The sequence below is a fragment of the Lissotriton helveticus genome, chromosome 9, assembly GCF_964261635.1.
Source record: "Lissotriton helveticus chromosome 9, aLisHel1.1, whole genome shotgun sequence".
Classification (NCBI taxonomy): Eukaryota; Metazoa; Chordata; class Amphibia; order Caudata; family Salamandridae; genus Lissotriton; species Lissotriton helveticus.
Genome location: NC_136070.1, coordinates 937,405,236 through 937,425,859, shown reverse-complemented (window position 1 = coordinate 937,425,859; position 20,624 = coordinate 937,405,236). Strand labels below are relative to the sequence as shown.

General features: G+C 46.4%; 1 protein-coding gene across 1 annotated transcript in view; it reads right to left on the bottom strand.

Moving 5' to 3' along the window:
* Nucleotides 1-20,624, bottom strand: part of SEMA3G (semaphorin 3G) — a 222,171-nt gene that overhangs the window by 129,026 nt on the left and 72,521 nt on the right. The gene's annotated exons all lie outside the window — the stretch shown is intronic.

Here is a 20,624-nt window from a genome sequence, read left to right as displayed (position 1 = left end):
CCTTTTAGCAACTAGGGTGTGTGGAATTACATATTTTCACTACATTTTAGGAACATTTTGTTAACTTACACCAAAATACATAAAATGTGGTTTGCCGGTCACACATGCTGCTTTATGTGTCATTCGTTTTGCCTTATGTGCATTGAAGTGGTTTCCTTAAGGTTCACCACCACACAATATCAAGCACTCTACAGGCAGCGACAAAGCAAGATTGTGAGGAGTATACACATACATGCGCATGTGCACGCGTGCGCACACACACAGACACACACAAGCGTGAGTTTGCCTCAGGCAAAGACACCACATATGTCTTCGCCAGCAACAGTGGACATTTCCTTACAAACACAGTACCGAGTGACATCACCATAGGGCTGCCACCTCAGTATGCATAGATGTCAAATTACAAAAAAAATCCAGAGATACCGGAAGTGACATGACATCACGGGCTCTCTGTTGGTAAAATGACTTTGCAAGAAATGTCCTCACATCAAAGCAACAAAACCGGTCCAGTATCAGCAGCAACAGTAGGAAGCAGAGTGGTTTTAGGGTGAATCTCATATTCTCCTCAAGCTGAGGGGTTCTTCTCAACTGCAGACAACCTTTCCTGGTGGGCATTCAGTTCTAGTCAGGGGCCAGGCACATCTTCTTAGAGCCAGCTTCCATTGGTCAGTTAGCACTCGTTGAGTCTGCACAGGCCCTCAGAATGGAGCTCTCCACAGTAATGGCTGCTGAAGCCCATTGTTTATTCAACCATTATGAGCTGGACCTTGGCCTAGGTGGAGAAGTGTGGCTCAATGGTTAGAGCGGCACACCTTGATGCAGAGCTCTGCCCCGGGACCAGGGTTCGATTCCCACCTTGGCGGGTCTCGGGCTCAAATTCCTCTGACCGGATATTCTTGCCTCGGTGCCTATTCTAATCATGGGTCCCACGCTGCAACTCTGGGCAATAGCTTGCTTAATCTCCACAACGGCCCCAACAGCGTGAGGATGCCTGGTTTCACCATGGGGGTGCCAAGGAGTGGACACTTCACAAGGAAAACCAGGAAGGGTTCCTTAGCGGTATGAGTACAAGCGCCGGGAGACCCGGTCTGGGTAGCTGCGCGCTATACAAGTACAAAAACATTTACATTTACTTTAGAAAGTCTGCTTGAAACTTTAATCTGCTGCCTCTCAGAGGATGGGGCATCTTGAGGGGCTCCCTCCATAGGCAAAAAGGGCAAACTGGTTCGGGCTGGGAGGGTGTCTATTCCAACCAAAGAACAGATATTTAGAAAAACACTACTGATATGGTCACACTGGAAGTAGGCATTGGCTTGAGGCTGGATGACTGTCTCATCAACACTGTTGCTGGTCTAGTGGCGAGTCCCAATACTAGAGATATGCATCCCTCAAAATTCTGAACCTTCTACAAACTATTCACCAGTTTACGGGCAACCTTACAGGTAAGAGATTACAATATTTCTGTTTAGCACTGATGAGTACTCTGGACAAAGTGTCTCTGTTAAATTTCCTAACCCAAAGGTGGAGGTCTACGAAGCAACTTCATCTAACAGTGACAGCTCTTTGAGAGTCGGTCCTTCCCACTGCATCTGCACCTACATATCTGCATCTCTCCATCCAAACAGCAGATCCCAGCCTCTGCTCTATCGTCTTAACTCCATGGACACCAAAGCACTTAAGCTGCAGCGATAAGGGCTTGACATCACAATCCTGGCACTACTCCTGGCGTCATGCATGACAACAAATGTATCCCATATGAGAGACACTCAACACAAGCGCCCCATCCACTCATGCACGCTATGGATTGTAAACAGCTCGAACAAGGGAGTAGTGCTACGAAGCGACTGACAATTAATATGGGCCTTCATAAACCAGCCTGGGGTGAGTAGGACCTCAAAACGTTTTAGATTTTGCAGGGTCACAGTTTGTCACCCCTCAAACTGGAACCATTTATTTTGGGTCAGACACCGGTGGTCCCTTACTTGAGCTGTTTAACGGTAGAACCATAGGTCGGAGAAGGAAAAAACAATCACATCTGCTATGACTTTGGCTATGGTTATGCAGCATAAGGATCAGGAAATGAGAAACCGGGCAGGCGAAATCTCTGGCTCATGAAGGGATTTCATGAATGGCGTTCTTCCTCTATTACAAGCCATCCTCCCCCTCCCTGGAGAGGAGCCAGTCCTTCGAGCACAGTGGCTGAATGCAGGCAGCTGTCCTAGCAAATTCTATCATTGGTTCCAAACTGACTGTTCCGGAGGTTTATACATTACGCTACTCCAGGTGGGATGTATGTTACAGTATCTTGTGACAAACTATCATCCGGCTATTATATTGTATCCAGAAAATTGACTACCTCAATATCATGAATCTAATTATTGATAGATAAGTAAAGATTTACTATTGTTCTCTCAACATCGACATGTTGAATAGATATAAATCATCAAGAGATGTAGATGAGAAGTAAGAGTACTGAACCTATACTTTTCTATTGTGTATATTCTGTGACCTATACGTTTGTGTAATGTATACTTATCCATATATGTTGTTTTAAAACTGATATCGAGTATACCGCAGGAGACGTAAAGAAAAGTGATTGAGATTCTGATGCCAACTTGGGCAAGAACCGGATGTATTGAAGATAAACATCTCTGAATAAACCTTAGGAACATTACATGCATAATCTAAGGTTAAAACTGAAGAGAACAACCTCGATTCCTACAAGAAAGATTTTATCCATATATAACAAGTTCGGGAGCGAGAACATTGTAAAGCCCTGAAGAAGCATCTGGGAAGAGACGAAACGCATTGGCTACATTGGCTATATTGGTGGATAATATGTGAAAGAAGAACATTACTAAAGGATTATGAAGGAAGATTTTATTTAAACAAATTTGAATAAAGTCTGTGCATTAATTGTCTCAGGTTATCTGGAATGTACAATCATTTGTTTTAAAAAGGAATCTATAGTGAGTGCTGGTCACTTGGGTTAAAAAAAACCTATCTATATATATATTTCTGTCCACTATCTGTATATGCTGACCTTTACAGTATTGTGGTAGCTGATATTCGGCACACAATGTTATGGCAGGATGATATTAAAAACGTGATATTTTGGTGGAACACCCTCCTCTTGAGCTTCTTTAACACTGTCCCTTCTACCACACAACTGGCCAGCATTTCATCTTTCTACAGTGGGATTGGTGCAGCTGAGAGGGGGTTCGCTATGCAGACATGGCATGCTCTTGATTCCTGACCTCAAAGGGGGATACATATTTGAGACGGACACGCTTCAGCTGCTTTTAGAGAATTCAATGTGGGTCTCAGGCTGAAAAAGAAGGTTCCACTCTGTCTTTCCTGCCTCCTGGTCAGGTTGGGCATCCTCTGCATTCCCAGCCAGGATGCCCATCAGGGGGCTCCAGCTGTGCTCTGTCATCATCGTGGGTTGATGAGCAAGTGGAATGATGGGTGCCCTTTCCAAATCACAGTTCGGTGCCTTCATCCCCTTAAAGTAGGTTGTGAGACCCACCATCTTGTGATCAGCACATAGGAATCAGAAACCCAGAACTAAGTCTTCAGAATTTTTAAAGCATTTTAAGGTCGTTGAGTGCCTCTTAGGGCGGGTTTGCACATTTCAATTTGAAGTCAGTGCCAAGGTGCAATATTCTCATTGACTCAGGAAGAATATTGGTTCAGTGCATCTACCAAGCCACAGAACTACAGTTTTACAGATCTTCCCCCTTTGATCACTTCTGCGGATGGAGACTTGAGTTTTCTTTATAGTGGACTGCTATTGCGTTGTACATAGAGTGATGGTGGTTGCAGGGGCTATAGCAGTCCCATGTCGGTACAGACACTGGGTGTTTTTTTCAGTTCAGCTTCCATTGGACAGGTTTTTCACTTCCAAAGAGCTGTGAAGGATGACAGTTTTCACACCTGTAGTGGACAGATGTACGGTCAAATGTTGGGTTCATTATCTTATACATGTCAAACACTACGTTTTCCCCCTGAAGTGTTCCTTCTTAATGTTTTGTATCGGTTGCCTTTGACCCTAGAGTCCAGGCTAGTGCAAACACTTAGGGGCTGATTACGACTTTGGCAGTGCAGCTCTGGGTCGACCCGACTGCAGCACCGCCAAACCTGTGGTCAGGCCGCCTACCAGATCACAAGTTATTCTCGTGTCTGAAGGGCTTTTTTTCTACTTTCCCACGGCGGTGCCTTGAAAATGGACACTGTCAAAAAGAGTTCCTGTACGGCATTGGCTGTAAAGTCCATGCCATGCAGGAACTGGTGTGCATGCACACAGGGGGGCACATGTGGTGCTCCCCTGCACGCACCCCAGGGTACAGAGGCACAAGATGGCACTGTAGGGCCCCCTTTGTGTTCTCTCCACCACAGTTGTCACGGTGGTGGAACTGCCATGAAAACCGTGGCAGAAAGGAAACATGTAATATGCTTGGCAGGACCACTACTGTCCCGCCAAGTTACTGCCTCTACACCGCTGCACCACCGCCAAGGAATGGCAGCTGCAGGGGGGCAATGGCAGTCCGACCGCCCTTATTGTAATAGGGCGGTCGAGAGACCGCCACTGCCACGCCCTGTAATCAAGCCCTAAGTGCTTGACAGACGAACTATAGGCTCTGGCTGGCTATGGGAAGAGCAAAAGTGTCCTTTTCTCCAATCTCAAAAGAGCAACTGACTTTGCCTGCTACACCGCCTGATTAGTGGCAATATATATTGGTATTGGACACAGCATCTTCACTGTCCCCCTGGGGTGGTCTACCAAGTGCTACAATTCATATTCCATCTAGTCCTCAGTAACAAGACCTCCCCACCACAAGTATACAGTAAAATGGAATGTCCTTTATTAAACTAATATATGGGTGACATTATTATGCGAGGAATGCATGCTGACATTACTGAGACTCCGCTATAGATGGCCACTCCGGGGATGTGATCATGGTGGCACTTGAGCTACTTCCAGGTCCCTTGCTGGCCACATAAGCATTTGGCTTTCGATGTCTAGCTTGGGGCCATCATAACACACCTTGGCTTTTTCTCCCAGTTAACACTTGAAGGGAGCCCCCAAAAATGCCCACTCCTCTGAGTGGCTGGTTAGTTAAGATTTTATGTAAAGGCCTTTTCTGATTGGGAATTGGACCCTTTCCTAGCTTTACAGTGATGAAAAGTACTACCACTATGTAGCTGGTATTTTGAAGAGGAGTTAGAACCTGCTGTACCGACCAGTCTGGCCAGAAGATGATGACAAGGGCACATGATCTTCACAAACAGTGACTCTGCTGCCACCAAAATTATCTTCTGCTAATTAATTATTGTGCTGCTAGGGACATCATCAAGCTTAAGTACATTCTAAGTGACCAGCATGGCATACATCTGGGGGCCAGACCGCCATTTTGTTTTCCTAGGTGCAGGAAACATTCACCCACTCATTCCACTTCCACCTAAAATTGCACAACTGTCAAGCAACAGGTAACCGTGGTACCAGGTCCAGTGATAAACCCTGGCTGAACCCCTGGCTGAAAACCAAGGTCCCCTGCAACCAAGGCCAGACTGGGAAACCAAAGCAGCCCTGGCAACTTTGACGGACCAGTCCCCCTGCCTCTTTTGTTACTGGTTGACGATATAGCCGCACCGCTGCAAAACCGGCCCATAGTAACAAAATTGGCCCCCACTGCTGCAAAATCGGCCACCACCCTTCCAGCCTCCTGGGAAAATGCCCGATGCCCGCTACGGCCAGTCGGCCCTGCCTGCAACCCCTGCCCGGAGTTGCTACAAGGAAAGGCGGAAGCACTATTGAAATATTTTTCTGAAGACCTGAAGCCTGATCTTTTCATAGACTTTGTTGGCACACAGTGATTCTTAGACCACGAAGACTGTCTCATAGGCTAACTCCGCAGCATTCAATAACTGCCATCTTTGTTCTACTATGTTATGCTCCTGTAAAGTTGGTTGTGTCCTACCTTAAGAAGTATAAGGGCTAGAAACATCTAGTTTTTACTAATGTTCACAATTGTAACTTCTCTATTGTTGCTGCTATATTGTTTTTAACAGCAATGTCTCTAGCTGGTCACTGACCTTTACTGATTGTAATAGCCAATGTTACACACGCTTCACACTATTTCCCATCATGTGTTAGGCATTTACTGCTGGAACACAGCTACTACTGACAAGTTAAGAAAACCAGAGAGCCCTTCTTAGCCATTAGGCAACTATTTATTGATTTATGTTTTTTAGGAGTATAGTAGCTGTCAGGTTGCTTAGAGTGTTAGCTTTAATTATATAGGAACATAGAAAAAGATGACATATCGAGCAATGAAATTTGATTGGAAGAGTGGGAGTCAATTATAACGTTCTTCCTTCACGCACTGTTTAAGGGAAGTCTAAATAATTAATTTTTCATAAGTTCTGCGTTCAGATATCGGGTGGTGGTTGAGGGCATTCCACATTCTTATTCATGGAACTCCCAGGGATCTGTCCCTACGTTTCATCACTGTGTAGGTTTGTCATGCGATCAGATGAGTAGATGCCGAATAGGGATTTATGTAAGGTTTGTAATGAGGTATAAGCTTCCGCAGAGAACTTCGTCTGTGCCCCTTGTGCTCGTTGGTGATGCAAAGGACCTTGAATTTAATCGTAGCTTCTACTGGAAGCCAGCGGATAGAGCACAAGGTCCATATAGAAATAATATCATGAACATTAATAAATTGTAAGGGCCTCAGAACAGACATCACACACTCTTTGACATCCGACACATCCATAGGTTCAACCCTTACCCCACACTTAGGCCCTACTTTACTTATCAGTGGCTAAGTGCCGGTAGGGGGAAACAAAAGAGGGGTTCTTTTGCTGTCTTCATGACCCCTAAGACAAGGTGTTAACAGGAGCCGTATTTGGCTAATCAGGGGTAGCAATTGCCACCCATGGCTGCACAGATTCTAGCCATGGGTGTTCACACAGGGTGGAACCACTCTTAGTCCGTCATGACAAGTTTGGAGGTCTATGCATCACTAGCAGCTCTACAACATATTATTTCTTTGTCTTCAGGAACTTGTAGTCTTGTCTACCCTATTATAGTATCAGGACTACATGTTCCAGGATGCAAATAAAAACTGGCCTTTGTGGACCTAGAGATGCCTAGGCCTGAAAAACATAGCAGCTGTGCTCAGTGCCACTCTATGAGAGATCTTGACTAATACAAACACCATCATAACATTGGCACAAAAACTGTCCCACTGGGGCTCCCTAAAGATGACAATCAAACAACAGTCCTTCAATGTCGGAGGTTCAGGGAATTAAAACCCCCCATATTGGCATTGTAGGCAGGGCACAAGCCCTAAAAAAAGAAGTGGAGGGACGCTGATGTAGCGACAGGAAGTGACTTCATGAAAAGTGGCTTGCACCATCAGACTCATTGCCTCCCCTCGCTCACCCCTTAGATGCGATTGCATCAGAGAAGCCAGCGCGTGAGCAGCGTTCTGAATGAGCTCCGATCTCGCCCCAGAGAGGCCAAAGAGTGAATGTGTGGCTCCATTTGCTCCAGTATTCGAGCTCCTGGTAAAATAAGTGGGGGGACGCCGTCCATCCACGTGGTACCCCGACTCGAGCCCTGATTGTGGGGTACCATAGCAATGGCTACTGCATTTTTCTCCCTATAGCAATGCTTTCCTTCACGGGAGACGGCATGAGGAGACCTCACGAGGACATGGATAGAGTAACGAAGAAATTCAACTGAGCCGTGGAGCAACCAAGCAGCCAGTTGCAAGGGGCCATGGGCTAAAGGCAAAAAATCTGCCGGGAACATGATATTAAAACTGCTGTGTGTCTTAATCTGCTGGGCCCCCTGTCAGAGGAAACCTAGCTGCTGCAGTAAGGGCTCTCAACAGCCATGTCTCCCAAGGAGAGGGAAGCAGAGTTCATAAATCACGGCGAGGAGCCCCCAGAGACTGTCAGGGGAGCCCCCAGACTTCATACTGTGCGCTGAGAGGTCCACTGTGACAGCTGGAGAGACTGCAGAACTGTGCATAGCAAATTGATAATGTGTAAGTACGATATCTGGCAGCACGACTACTGCAGAATGAGAGCAGCTGCTCTGGTCGCACAGTACACTCAGTCACACATTACATATACAACACAATCATAGTCACTCATACACTAGTCACGAAAAACACAAATGACGCAATCAACAACCACTCGCGTTCGGATCGTCCATGTTATTCCAATGCACGTGCAGTAAAACTGTCTGCCAAATTGCATTCTATGAAACAATGTGGCGCAGCAGCGTAGCCGCCGGAATTTCGTGTAAAAAGCATACCATGCTGTAACCGAAATTTCCCAAATCACGCCAGCGTAGTTTACTTTTCGCCGGACCCTAGGTTAAAACATGCTAGACAGAGACAGCAGTGTTAGCTCTATGTTACCCACATGACTCTACGTCCATCATCCCCTTTGGTTTTGCTTTGTTCGCCCTAACTTGGAAGTGTATGCCCAGACGTGGGTCCCTTGCTCACTTTGCCACTGGATTCAATCTAGCCTGGCTGATGATGGCTGATTAGCCAGAAACAGGTCCCATGATGCTTGTTTCTGGTCCAGGGAAGACATGGCTTGACAGTTCGGGCTGGACTGTTCCCATGAGGCACAGGGTCAGAGTGATTTGCATATGTCCATGTCTGAACAGGGGAGGCGGGGTGAGCTAAAGAATGATGATGGATTAAACCCAGATCAGTTGACTGGGGGTGAGTGCTTGCAATGTTCAACACTGTCCATCATCCCCTTTGGTTTTGCTTTGTTCGCCCTAAGTTGGCATGGTATACCCAGACGTGGGTCCCTTGCTCACTTTGCCACTTTATTCAAGCTAGCCTGGCTGATGGCAGCTGATTAGCCAGAAACCAGTCCCAGGATGATTGTTTCTGGTCCAGGGAAGACATGGCTTGGCAGTTCGGGCTGGACTGTTCCCATGAGGCATAGGGTCAGACTGATTTGCATATGGCCATGTCTGAACTGGGGTGGCAGAGTAAGCTAGAGAATGATGATGGATTAAACCCAGATCAGTTGACTGGGGGTGAGTGCTTGTAATGTTCAACACTCCACCATCATCCCCTTTGGTTTTACCCACATGACTCTGCCACATTCTGGAGAAAACCCAAAATGGAGAATACCAGCCCAACGACCCCAAGCTGGTGGAACTTCAATTTATATACTCCCAAAACCAGCCTTTCAAAAATAGAAAAATAACATGGTAGACAAGAAAACATAATTTGAGAAGAGGTAAGCAAAACATTATGAATGGGGAATAGAGAGGAGAGGGAATAGGACAATGATTATAGTTGCAAATAATGGCACCAGGGCATAGCTATGGGCTGTAGTACTATGATATAATCACTGGTAGAGGGACTGTGTTAGAGGTAGAATACAGGAACTAGGGGATATTTATGAGAGCCCTGTGTCACTCTTGCATCACGTAAAGTGGTACATGCATGACGCAGGCCTCTGAATCAGATTTATGAAGCCGCGCAAAGCCACCATGTGTGACTTTGAGTGGCCTCATAAATCATTAGTAAGGCGACACAGTGCAAATTACTTCGTCACCTAACTCTGCACCCAGGAGGCGATTCATGAGTGTTGCAGTGTGTTTTCCCACATAACTCCCATGGGATTTGATGCTGTCCCAGATTTACAAAGTGATTTAAACCTAAGGAAGTGTCAAATCCGTATGCCTCCAGAGGTGAGGTGTATTGAGGGGAAATATGTTTACTTCTCCTCATTTTTTCTCTTTCCATGTGTGCATAGGAAGAGGAAAACGCCTCGTAGGATTGTTTTTGTGCAGGAAGGTGCCCCAAAAACAATCCTGCCTGCAACGGAGAGTGCCTACATTGAGGCTAGACTGTCAAAATAGTGCCAGTGCACACAAAAAGCATAGGAATGCACTGTATTGCTTAAATAAGATGCACTCCTACCCTTTTACATTGGCATTGGGCAGCAAAAATGCCATAAATGAGACCCTTTGTTATAAGTGGTGTAGAGTAGATATGGTAAGATATACATAGCGTGGCATAATCTGTTGTACAGGCATTAGGCTATAGATAAGAGATAACAAGGTACTAGGGTAGAGGCAGGGGTAGAAGTACCAGGGCATCGGTAGGAGGCTACATACTACGGCATAGGTAGGAGAAGACAGTTTTGGAGTAAAAAGAGATCCAGGTACTACAACATAGGTAGAGTTAGAGGAGAAGTAATAGGGCAGATGCAGGACTGAGACATAAGACTGAAGGTAGGGCTAGAGGTAATAGGGCATGTAAAACAAGTCTGGGTAAGTTTATAGTGTATAAATAGGGACTCTGATATAGGTGATGTTTGAGGCCCTATGGCAGGGCTGCCCAGTGTAGGTGAAGAAAGGTTGGATCCATGCCAGAAAAATTTAATTGATATACAAAGAATCTAAATGAAGGTCGTTCACATAGTAGAGATTATCCTGAAAATCTGGAATGGATCAACCCACCTGGAATGATATTAGCTGCCACACACCACACAGTACTAGGGTTTAGGCAAAGGTAATGCTACTAGGCTATGGGTAGAACTAAAAGGATCCTCAGAGATGAAGAAGGGTCTAAGTAGGGGTAGAGGTGCTAGGATATTTGTAGGGGTATAGAATATGGTTTAAAATCAGACTTGAAGGAGATCTTACGTTTGATGCCAGCAGCAGTTCCCAAGGAAGGGATGGTCTCCGTAACTTTGCATAGGACTTCTTAAAACAATGGAGCGCAAGAGACGCCTCTCTATGCAGGCTGTTCCCCAAGATCAAAGGTCTTGCGCTCTGTGTGCACTACAGAGATCCACCTGCTCTTTGCAGGAAAAGGGTGACAGATAGGTATGTGACCAAACCACGGCCTGTGATTGTGTTTCCTTTGGGACTGCGCTTACTGCTTGAGACTTTCTGCTTGTGCCCGCTGCATGAAGCATGGTTCATGGTCCCGGAGGCCTGTTAGTGGCCTCAACAAGGATGAGGAGCAGTTGGATCTTGGATGGAATTTAAAACACTTTAACTTACCTTTCCTTAAGTTTTCCATACTGTCTTCTTTCTGAATTTGTGGAAAGGGGTACGACCCTTTAGTATGGCCCATGTAAGATAGTCACCATTTTGCTTGCCTAAATATCACCAAACTGAGATGGATCCCTATTATTTTCTCTGACATCACTTCCTGTTAGGTCTATAAACAAGGAAGCCGGTTTGGATGACAGATGTGTTGCAATCCATTCAAAATAAATTTCGTCATGTTCATCACCCCCTCAGCTACTATTTTCATCCTCCTTTGCCTCTTCAGCGTCTATTTTCAGACCGGTCCTCTGGATCCTGTGTGGCAGGTTCTGCTCTACTCAACCTTGGCTAGTTTAGCACCTAGCCTTCTTTGTCTGTTCATCTTATTCTTCACCTTGAAGGCTCTTGCAACTCTTTGTCATTACCTAAGAGTTTTTTTCTGCGTTTTGGCATTTTGGTCCCTTTGGGCTTTGTCTAGAAGGCACTGGTCACCTTTCTCTTGTTTGTGCTATGGAAGGTGGTGCCGTGGCTACTAGAAAAGGTTGTCCTTCCTGAGGCCGCCAAATTAAACCAAAGAAGAATGACTCCTCTGTCCAGCCCTTGGGAGAAGAAGGGGGAGAAATTGTTTCGTGTATGCAAAGTGAAATTAAATGGAGGAGAGAACTACCTTTCCGTCCTCCTACAATAGAGACAGAGTAGATGGGGGGGAGGGTGGAAGAAGGTGCATACGTGACTTCCCCATAAATGGAAAATAAGAGATATACGTTTTTTTTTCGACAACAAAGTGGTTCAGTAGGTGCAATCTATATCCTGGGAATGCCATTAACTTGGAAAAAATGAGGAAAACCCTTTTTCGAGAAAGCCTCTCCAAAATAGACCAACTTTAGTATGTTTTTAATCCAGAATCAGATCGACCACTCATGTTGTACAGCAGACCTATCCACCAGGTCACACAGTACCTTCAAGCTTCACATTATACACTGGAACAATTCCTCCCAGTACACAGATGCGTCTCTCAAAGAAGACAGAACTATTGCCAGGGGCAGCTCTAGGCTCATGGCGGCCCTGGGCAGGGAGTGTAGGTAGGGGGCCCCGGAAGAGGGGGTACGGGTGGAGCGCGGAGGCCAGTGAAGAGGAGGGGGGGGGTCAGGGTGTTTGGAAGTGGAACAGAGCCGGAAGCCGCGAAATCCCTGCCAGGGGCCGCCACGCAAATATGTATCCATCCTTAGACGATTATTATATTAAGGATATATATTGGCGTGGTGGACCCTGGGGTTTGGTGGCCCTGTGCATGTGCACAGCCTGCACATGCCTAAGGCCGCCCCTGCTATTGCTCACTTTTCACAGGCGCTCATCCCTCGAATTATAGAGAGCAAAGGATTTTCTCATAGAGAGCAGAGCTATTCCTTAGCTAACTCAGCTAGACTCTCACCTCCGACAGCAGGGCTGCTCTTTGGTTATTTAGAACTAAAATGAAGGCATTTTCTCCCAAATATATCAGGACCATTTCTCAGTAGAAATGGAAAAGAAATCTTGGAAATTAGTATAAAGTTTGGCTCGAGTTTAATACCGAGGCAAGTTCATGAGAAATGTCTTCTGCTATCTGGCTTCTTTAAGAAGTGGACTCAAATATTTTCTATTTTTATAACTGAAAAATATTTTCTTGCTCCCAGTGCCTGGGGCATAGAAAGATCACAAGCTCCAGGTCTTTTTTAGAGAGACCTACATCTGAGCTCTCCTTGGGAACAGACTTTTCTGTTTGTGTTTACTCTTAAAAGAATTACATTAATAAGTTTGAGAAAGAATATGCAAGGAAATAGGATAGGAGAGGAATCTGTGTCAGAGGGGAGCAAGCACCATTGTTTGGGACTAGTACCCTAATTCTACTGGACTTTTTACATCTCACTGCATGGTGTTTGAAGGTCCTGCCCTTCCTTAGGTGAGGTAGGATCCATGTGGAGTAGTATCTCACAAGGTAGAGCCACAATGGATTGTGGGTAGCTGACCTTCCAGTGGCGGCTGCCAACTACGGGGAGCAGTGGGCGGGCAAATGGGAGGTGGGTGCCAGTGCGTACGGCGCCAATTACATCAACAAAATTGCCGAGATGCATTACATTATCGTAACTTAAAAACGGTAATGTAATTCATGTCGGTGATACATTAAATACATTTAAAACATTAAAGAAAAGGAAACTCACCTTGCGGCACGTCCGCACTCCCGTCCGGTGTCCTTCACTCCTCCAGAGCGGGCCCCAGGCAACTTACCTAACCAATCCTGGCGCTGCTCCCATGCAGCATGAGAGCAGGGTTAGGATTGGATGGAGCAGGCTCTCTCAGTGCTCAAAGGAGCACTGGAGGCCTTTGCTCGGTCTCACCCAGCTGTCCAAGACAGCTGGGCTGAGAGGGTTAAACTGCACATGTCTGGCTGGATGTCACAAGACAGCTGTCCAATGGGATATGCGCACTTTAAACATAAGTGCCCTGCCCACAACTTCTTTCTGCTGCTGCCAGTCAGCAGCTGCCCCATCCCCATCCCGACGCTCGACCAGGATTATTGAAAAATAAAATGGTATACATTAACTGTATTACCATTTTATTTTTCATCTCTGGGGCATGGGTGGCATTTCAATAAGTGGTGCAACGCTCCTCCGCCTTAATGGAAGAGCCACCCCTGCCTTAGTTGTCTTGTACCGGACATACTCTGCCTCTCAACAGCTAGCTCAACATTAAGAGGGTGATATCCTTCACACCGTGGACAAGCTCCTTCGCCCCGCATCCAGCATATAATTCGGAGGTTCTGCCCTTCATCCCTTCGGTATGTTTTTTTTATTTATTTTATGTAGTTTGTAGAGCGCACAGCTACCCCCAAAGGGGTGTCCCGGCGCTAGAACCTGAGCCTCCAGAGGAGAGGAGGGGAGCAAAAAGGGGAAATAGAGGAGAAAATCAGGGTCCAGAAAAGAGCCAAGTTTTGAGTCTGGCCCGGAAAATGGATTCGGAGGGACAGAATCTGAGGTCGACTGGCAGCGCGTTCCACAGTTTTGCCGCAATGACACTGAACCCTCTGCCGCCCATTCTGGATAGTCTGAAACGGGGGGAAATCAGAAGGCGAAGGTCATTGGATCTCAGAGATCTGACAGAGTGGGAAATTGAAACGCGTTTTTTCAAATAGTTTGGTCCGCGATCGTTGATGGCACGGTAGGTCAGGGTGAGGATCTTGAACTGAATACGGCTGGCCACAGGTAGCCAGTGCAGTTCCTTACGATATGCGGATACTGATTGACGGTAGGGAATATTGCCAATCAGTCTGGCCGCCGCATTCTGAACAATCTGCAGTCGGTCAATCAAGTATTGGGGGGCACCAGCATAGAGGCTATTAGCATAGTCCAGGTGGGACGTGATGAGGGCATGGGTAACTGTGCGGCGGGAGTCCATAGGGAGATATGGGAGTATTTTTCTGATCATGCGCAACTTCAGAAAGCAGGCAGAGGTCACTTTATTAATCTGAGTCTTGCATGAGAGGGAATCATCAAACTGGAAACCCAGGTTGCGGGCCGAATGGACGGGAGAGGGAGCGGGCTCAAGTGCCGCGGGCCACCACCAAGAGGAAGGGATGGAATTTTTCTGGTTAAAAAACAGCACCTCTGTTTTGTCTGCATTGAGTCTCAGATGGTTTTCAGACATCCAACCACTGATGTTGTTGAGGCACAGGCGGAAGTTGGAGAGCGCGGAGTCAGAGTGGTCTCTGAATGAAAACACTAGCTGAGTATCATCAGCATAGGAGACCACCCTGACTCCGCAGGACTCCACCACGCCGGCCAGTGGGGCAAGATAAATGTTAAAAAACAGAGGGCTGAGGGCAGAGCCCTGTGGCACACCGCAAAACAGGGGCTTTTCCTCCGATTTAAAAGGCCGCAACAGTACCCTCTGACTTCTACCTGAGATGTTCTGTTGCTGAATATCCGTAATGCTGGATGAAGACGTCATCCTTCATACGGTGGGCATGTCTCTTTTCCAGGAACCATGCATAGTGAGGTGCTTCATACCTTAGACTTTAGGCAGCTTCCAGCATATTTTAGCTGGTGTTACCATTCATAACTTGACTATCTCCATCACCCAGTATCCAGTATCTTGTCTAGGAGAGGGAAGGCTTTCCTTCATATAGCAGGCACGCTCCATCACCTAGTATCCAGTAAATAGTTCCAAGGGATTGTCCTTCATACCGTGAGCGCCCCTGATTTCCCTGAATCCTGTATTTTGCGGGAGACGTACTCACCTTCATACCTTGGACATGCCCCTTCATTCAGCATGCAACATAGTGTTAGGAAGGGCTATCCTTCCTACCATGGTGATGTCAGATTTCCCAGCACCCAGCCGGTGGTGCGATGATTCATGGCCTAGAAATGTCCCATCTGCCAGGACCCGGAATACTGTTTTAGGGATCAATCCTTAAATCTCAGGATCTTAGGACCTCAGCATGGTACAAGAAGACCCTGTGCTGCTGTTGGTCTTGCTCTTCATACCCTTGACGGCAATCTAGGATGCTGCTAGCAGAGATCTCCATAGCAATGTTCCATCTCGCTTGTCACAACAACACCATGTGTATTTGTAGCATTTATAGAGAGCATTAGACCAATCAAGGAATCAAAGGAGGGAGAAGTAAGAGAAAGAGAGCAAGCCCCCCCCCCCCAAAAAAAAAAGATGCTAGAGGATATATCACTGCTGGGGCTGCTGTGCTTCATTCCTGAACCATGGAAGTCCTCCTCTACCGCCCCATCAGGTGAAAGGGCTTACTTTACACCCAAGGGGGCTACCATTCTTTGCAACATGCACTCCATCTTCCATGCATCATGTCAGATACTGCTGGACATGTAGACGTGCCATATGACCGAGCCATGGGTAGCGAACCTAAACCAAAGCCTCTGATATTAATGATGCTCTATTCTTTCTTCAGCCAAGTCAAACAGCTACCACCACAAACACTCTATTAAAAGAGACTCCTCCATCAGTGTTTCTACGGCGCCCAGACAGGGCACCCTGCCCTCAACTCCAAAAATACTCTACTCTCAGACAGGGCGCCGTGCCCTTAAGCACCAATATCTTTGCATCAGTGGCACTAAAGAAGGACACACAAACCCAGCCGCCCAAATGCTTGTGTTTTGTGAAATAACATATCTGTCATCATGTCAGGGCCGCTGGGAAGCTGTCAAATGTAACTTTGACAGGTCCTTAGCAGAGAAATGGGAATGGAAATGGAGACTGCGGGTTTCTTGTTTGTTTTTAGATTTGGGGGTATTTTTAGGTCGAAGAATGTGTAAGTGACAAGAGTTTGGCAATTGTAATCAGAGGGGAGCCTCGGTGTGACAGGAAGGCTCATGTGGGTTTGCCACAGTGTAAGTGGTTCGAAAGGGACGTTTTCCAGTCTGAGAGGTGGAGTTGGGGCTTATTCTGTTTGAGAGTCTGTGAAAGGGGCTCTTCCATTTTTGCTGTTAAGCTCACGCATTCTGTGAAGCTGAAGAAGGTGCCATTCATCTACATGAACTGGGTGAGGCTCCCTTATTCAGGCAGGCTCAGATAGATCTCTCCAAATCTGAGAGGTTCAGTCAGAGATCACTCACTTGGGGGAGGTTCCAGTGGGATGCCCTCAACCTGTGAGGCTCAGATGGAACCATCTGACACTTACAGGGTAGAGTGGAACTCGCTCAGTCCAGGAGGTCAAGAGGGAGTACCACAGTCAGTGAGGTAGGAGGGGGGTGCCCTAACCTACCTGGTTTGGATAGTGCTCCCTCACTGATGGAGGTCCAGCTGGGGGTCTGTCAGTCTGAGAGGTTTGGGTGTGGCTCAGTCAGTCGGGGAGGTTCAGGTGGGAATCACTCAGCCTGTGAGCTTAAGTCTTAAAGGTTCAGTTGCACCCAACTCAGATCAGGAGGTCAAGAAGGCTGCCTCGGGCAGTGAGTTTGAGGCATGCCCTAGGCTAATTTGGACAGATGGGCCTCTCTCATTGATGTAGGTACAGATGATGGTCCCTCAGTTTGAGAGGCTGGGTGGGGCTCAGTCAGCCATGGAGGTTCAGGTGGGGATATCTCATTCTGTAAGCTTCAGGTGAGGCTTCTTTAACCTAGCGAGTTCCAGTGGAACAGTATCTGTGTCGAGATTGGATAGGACTGCCTCAGTCAAGGGGATTCCAGTGAATCTTCCAGCCTCTGAAGTTAGTGTGAAGAGATTTTGAAAGAATTAGGGACTCAGTCATTTTAATGAGAATTTGAAAGAATGCTACACTCAACCAAGATCAGTCTTCCACAATAGCCGGCCCAGTCTGGATGCGCTGTACACACTCTAAAGAAGGGTTTTTAGTGGTCAGGAGACTCGGTAATGAAAAGGATAATTAAAAAACCATAAGAGATCTTCGGCATGTAAGCCAGGACTCCTCGCGGCCGATCACTGTGTTCCGGGTTGTGTTTCATTACCGAGTCTTCCTCACGGCGCCCGCTACACAGCATTACCGGTACACGGATTCATAATTAAATTCACAAACAACTTTAGTCTAACTATCTAGGACGTGATCTGAACGTGCCGGATGTTCTTTTCCACGGCACTTCTGATACCCACAAAATCAACCAAATCCTTTTGGAATTATCACCGGCTGAGCGACGGCAAAGACAACTGTCCTTTATATACAGCACTGATGAAGTCACTGAATCATTTTCCTTTTGCGACGAAACACGTGTCGGCTGGTTTTCTTCTGGATGAGCTGTACACTTCTGTCCGCCTCAGTCTTGAGATCAGGTGCGGGGAAACCCTCTCAGTGTTGTTGAATGTTAAGAGTTTTGTATCCCTGATTTGGAATAGATTTTCCAAGAATAGTCAGTAATGTGTGGATGAAAAACCTGCCAGCTGGCTTATGAAGATAGAATTGTTGCTTATAAGCAAGAGGCGTAGTCCATGAGTGTTCAATATAGGTCCTGGGGGGGTAAGATCCATGCCAGATTTTCAGGATCAACAGACATAGGGGTTACCATCTAGCTAGTATATTATCTGCCTGGCGTATATTTTCATGTCAGTAAAAGGAACATCAGGAAATGCTGGTAACTTTTGCCATTAAGATATACACGTAAGGTATCGAATATATGAAGAAATCACATCAGAACACTTTAACCCCTTCAGTGCTGTGGACGGCCCACAGCCATCCCACGAGACGGTGGCCGTGTGCGGAGGATGGCCGGGAGCTGTCCGAACCCCACCCACGGATTAGAATGACAGCACCGCGGCGGAATTTGCGCCGCGGTCAACGTGTTAAAGCTGTCTAGGGCATAGCTAAATGATTCAAAATTTTAAAAAGCAAACATTATGTGTTTAAGAAAAATACAGGAAGGCACACCTGATCTACACTGATCAAGCTGCAGTGCTGGTCTTTTGCAATCCCTTCCAGTCTGAAAGGTTGGGAAGATCACTTATTACAAGCAATGGTCTATGAAACCATGTCACAGGTGAACTTGCTAAATCACCTTAAGGGTGTAAGTTTAGTGTGCCCTATTTTAGACCAGAGATTTATCTTGTTTTTAGGTTGAAGTCTACCAGACAGTGCACCTGCCTGGTTTGCTAACAACATCTTGGGGACATTCAGAAAGCTTCCCTGGGAATGCAGTCCACCCATTGCTTACCATTGGCTTTGTGGTTTGTAACTTGCATTTGCTTGCTATCTCTTTGCTATGTCTATTTGTTTGAGTTTGTCCCTTCTCTTGCCAAGAACCTATTTACTGTATTCTTCCACCAGTACTAGATTTCTGTAAACAGGCCTTTAAGTCATGTTTTTTTCTTGTCACATTCGCTGTGCATTTAACCTTTTCAGCGCGACCGCGATTCCCCCTCCGGTGCTGGGCCCTAATAAAAACGGGCGTGGTCATGACGGAACGGTTCCGCCATGAGCACAGCTCAACCGTAGCTCATGACGGAACCGTTCCGTCATGAGCATCGAAGGGGTTAAAGACAGAGCCAAAACGCCAGGTTCCCTTTTCCAGGGAGCTTGATGTTTGCTTTTCTTTCTATGACTTCAAAGGGAGAGGATTTAAGGGACAATCATGCTATCTACTGAGGGAGTGCTGGTGGAAGGCTGTATGATGCTTTTTTTTTATTTTTCTAGCGCACAATAGAATTCCAATCTCTGTGACTGAACTGTGCAGATATTTCTGAATATATCAGAATTAGAAACCAAAGAAGCACATTGTTTTGGTAATTCTGAAGTGTAGTGGAAACAAATATAATAATACGATCAAAACAAATAAATATCCTAGGTGATGACATTTCATCACATTATCCTTTGTGCTCTGTATACTTTTATCAGTATAACTGTATGTCTTTGCAAATGTTATGCCCATTTCAAGTGAAGAGGTGTTGTCTGTAATGGCAGTGTGCTACCACACCATGCATATTCCACTCTACGCCACTCCACTCTACTCTACACCACTCCACACTATGCCAATCCACGCCACTCCACAATACATCAGTGTACCCTTCTGTGCTCCACTCCACTCTATGCCACTTCACTCTATGCCGCTCTACTCTACACCACTCTACTCAATGCCAATGCACTCTGGCCCAAACTACTATACCATGCACCACTGCCCTCTGTGCCACTGCACTCCGTGCCACTCCACTCTATGCCACTCTACTATGCAACATTGCATTATATGCCACTTAACTATATATCAATACATGCTACTGTGTATCACTCAACTCTATACCAGTGCACTCTATGCCACTGAACTCTGAAACAATCTACTCTACCCCACTGCACTCAGCGCTACTTCACTCGGCACCACTCCACTCTACTCTGTGCTTCTCCATTCTACTCTGTGCTTCTCCACTGTACTCTGCACAACTGCACTCTACTCTGCATCACTCCACTCTACACCAATTCACTCTACACCACTTTACTCAAAACCAATACACCCCATCACTGCATTCTATGCCAATCTAATTTGCACCATTGCACTCTACGCCACTATACTCTACTCTGCAACACTTCACTTAACTGCACTCTACACCATTGTGCTCTATGCCACTCTACTCTGCACCACTCTAGACCACTGCACTCTATGCCAATGCACTCTACACCACTCTACTATATACCACTGCACTGTACGACAGTCCACTCTGCAACACTACACTCTCTGCCACTGAACTCTATGCCACTGCAATCTACTCTGCACCACTCTACTCTACACCACTCTACACTCTATACCAATGCACTAAACACCCCTTCCCTCAAAATAAATGCACTGTATGCGACTGCACTGTACACCAACTACTCTGCACACTGCACTCTATGTCACTATGCTCTACTCTGCAACACTCTGTGCCACTACACTCTATGCCACTGCACGCTAAGTCACTCTATTCTACTCTGCGCCACTCTACTCTGCAAAACTGCACTCTCCGTCACTGAACTCAACACCACTCAGGTCTACACCACTGCACTCTAAAGCCACTGCCCGCAACGCCACTCTACACTATTGCGCTATATGACACTGCACTCTATTCTACTCTGCACCACTACTCTCTGTGCCACTCTACT